Source organism: Acyrthosiphon pisum, chromosome X (genome assembly GCF_005508785.2).
Source record: "Acyrthosiphon pisum isolate AL4f chromosome X, pea_aphid_22Mar2018_4r6ur, whole genome shotgun sequence".
Lineage (NCBI taxonomy): Eukaryota > Metazoa > Arthropoda > Insecta > Hemiptera > Aphididae > Acyrthosiphon > Acyrthosiphon pisum.
In genome coordinates, this window is record NC_042493.1 from 131382534 (window position 1) to 131384755 (window position 2222).

Genomic DNA, 2222 nt, shown 5'->3' on the forward strand with positions numbered 1-2222 from the left:
CGTTGAGTATTTTTGCTTTGAATATACTCACTCGCACAAATAGGATAAAGTATAAAATAATCAAACGTATAAAGTACAAGAAAACAAATTTATTTCAAATGCTTCACAATATAATATATAGTATTTTATATGTATAATATATATTATTTTATGTATAACGTTGTGTTTGATGTTAAAATACATATTTTAAAAACTATATTTATACAACGAAATTCGTAAAAAAAACACATATTAAAATTGAACGTCAAAAACATATTATATTGCAACGACCCAAAAAGTATACAACTCTGTACTTTAAGATCTATTATTATGTTAACAGACAAAAAAAGACATATTGTTGCTGTGTTTTATTATACTACTGTACTGGTGGTAGAATATTGATTGCGATGTCACTTAACTAAAAACAATATACCTAGATTTTGATTGTTTCGTTTGTGGTACTGTCACCGACAGTCGCGAATGGCTTTGGTCGCGAGTTCGTTGAAGCACGGTAACCTATAACCTATAAAATATATTATGACTGGAGCTTTTGATCGGTACGAGCTGCCACGAGACGATCCGTAGGACGATGATCCGTGGAATGAGCCATAGGACGACGATCCGTGGGATGGTCCGTAAGAAGCACTGCTGTACGATGATGGTCCGCTGCTGTAGGAAGGTCGGTACGAGTTGCTGTATAAAGAGCTACCGTGGTATGGTCCGTATGAGTTGCCGTATGAGCTGCTTTCGTATGCGCTGCCACGGTGGCGGAATTCATCATGGCTGGGAACTTCGTATGGCACTGACAACCTTGACGGGCACCTTGACTGGGTATGGGGCGTGCTTCTCGATGGTGTACGGGACTGGCTTGTCGACTGGGTACAGGACATGCTTCTCGGCTGTCACTGGGTATGGGCGGTCGACGGGTACGTGGACTGGGTATGGGATGTGCTTCTCAACTGGGTATGGGACGTGCTTCTCGACGACTACTTGGTATGGCTTGGGTACGTGGGCAGTATATGCCCTGTCGACGGACACCTTGTGTGGGCATGGCACCTCCTTGTAAACGGCATACGGCCGTGGCACGGGCACTTTGACTGCGTATGGCACGGGTTTCTCAACGTGCACGGCGTATGGATGGGGAACATGGACTGGGTACGGGTGGTCGACGGGCACTGCTACCTTGACGGGGTATGGCGCGTGCTTCTCAATTGGCACGGGGTACGGGTGTCTGATATCCTTGATGACGGTCTTGGACAACAACTGTGCGTGACCGTGGTAACCGATGTCGTGCGCGGCGTAACCGTAACCGGCGCTGCCGTATGCTTCGTAACCACCGTCCGACTCATAACCGCCATAATCGAATGAAGAGAGGTGTCTCTTGCCCTTACTGGAGTCCGCAGCCATCGCCGCCTTAGGTTCCGCTGCCTTGACTGAGTCCTTCTTCGCTGACGAACGCGTGAGCGCACAGACCGAGCGCGCAAACCACGTACAACAAACCCTTCATCGTGCTAACAGGTGGCGGACGATGTGATAATATTATTTATCAGCCGTGTAGTGTGATTGAGATCTGTTGGTACTGCTTCGGTTATTGCAAGTGTAACCGTTTGTCGAACGGTGGTAATCGACGACTGACCATTGATCACCATGGTTTTGTAGTGTCCGTTGCCCGAAAAAGGAAGTGGTCCCGGTCACCCTTACCCCCCGAGACGGTCCGCGGCGCCGATCCGCCGATTAAGGGTAGGCGGTGAAGAGGACACGAAGCCGCCGCCATCCACCGATGATGTATTACATTTAAATATCATAATAATAATAATAATATCATAATCATAATAACACTTGTAAAATATACGACAATTTTTTTCAAGTTTTTTGTTTTTTAATTCACGCGCATTCCACTCGGAAACGTCTGTGGGTAGACACTCGGGGTCTCCCGTGTTGGTTGAGTCATCCTTCTGCGTACGACGTTGGTCACGAGTCACGACTATTGTACTTAGATCTAATTTATTCATTCAAATAACAAAATATTCATATCACATTAAAATGTTATAAGTAATTATTACTGTCACTGACACTCGCCGTCGTAAAGATTGTCGATCCACAGTGCATCTCGTGTTTTTACCACCCCGAAACTACCTTTTGAGATCTTTGCTCTCGGTTATCTAAGGTATTTTATCGATGACGATAATGTACTTTTATGCTCGTACTATTTACTGGTATTCGAAAGACGTCTTGTATCACGA

The 2222-nt window shown here is 45.0% G+C and overlaps 1 pseudogene; it reads right to left on the minus strand.

Moving 5' to 3' along the window:
* Positions 1 to 443: 443 nt before the first annotated feature.
* On the minus strand, positions 444 to 1552 carry LOC100571418 (annotated as a pseudogene).
* Between the last annotated feature and the right edge of the window lie 670 nt (positions 1553 to 2222).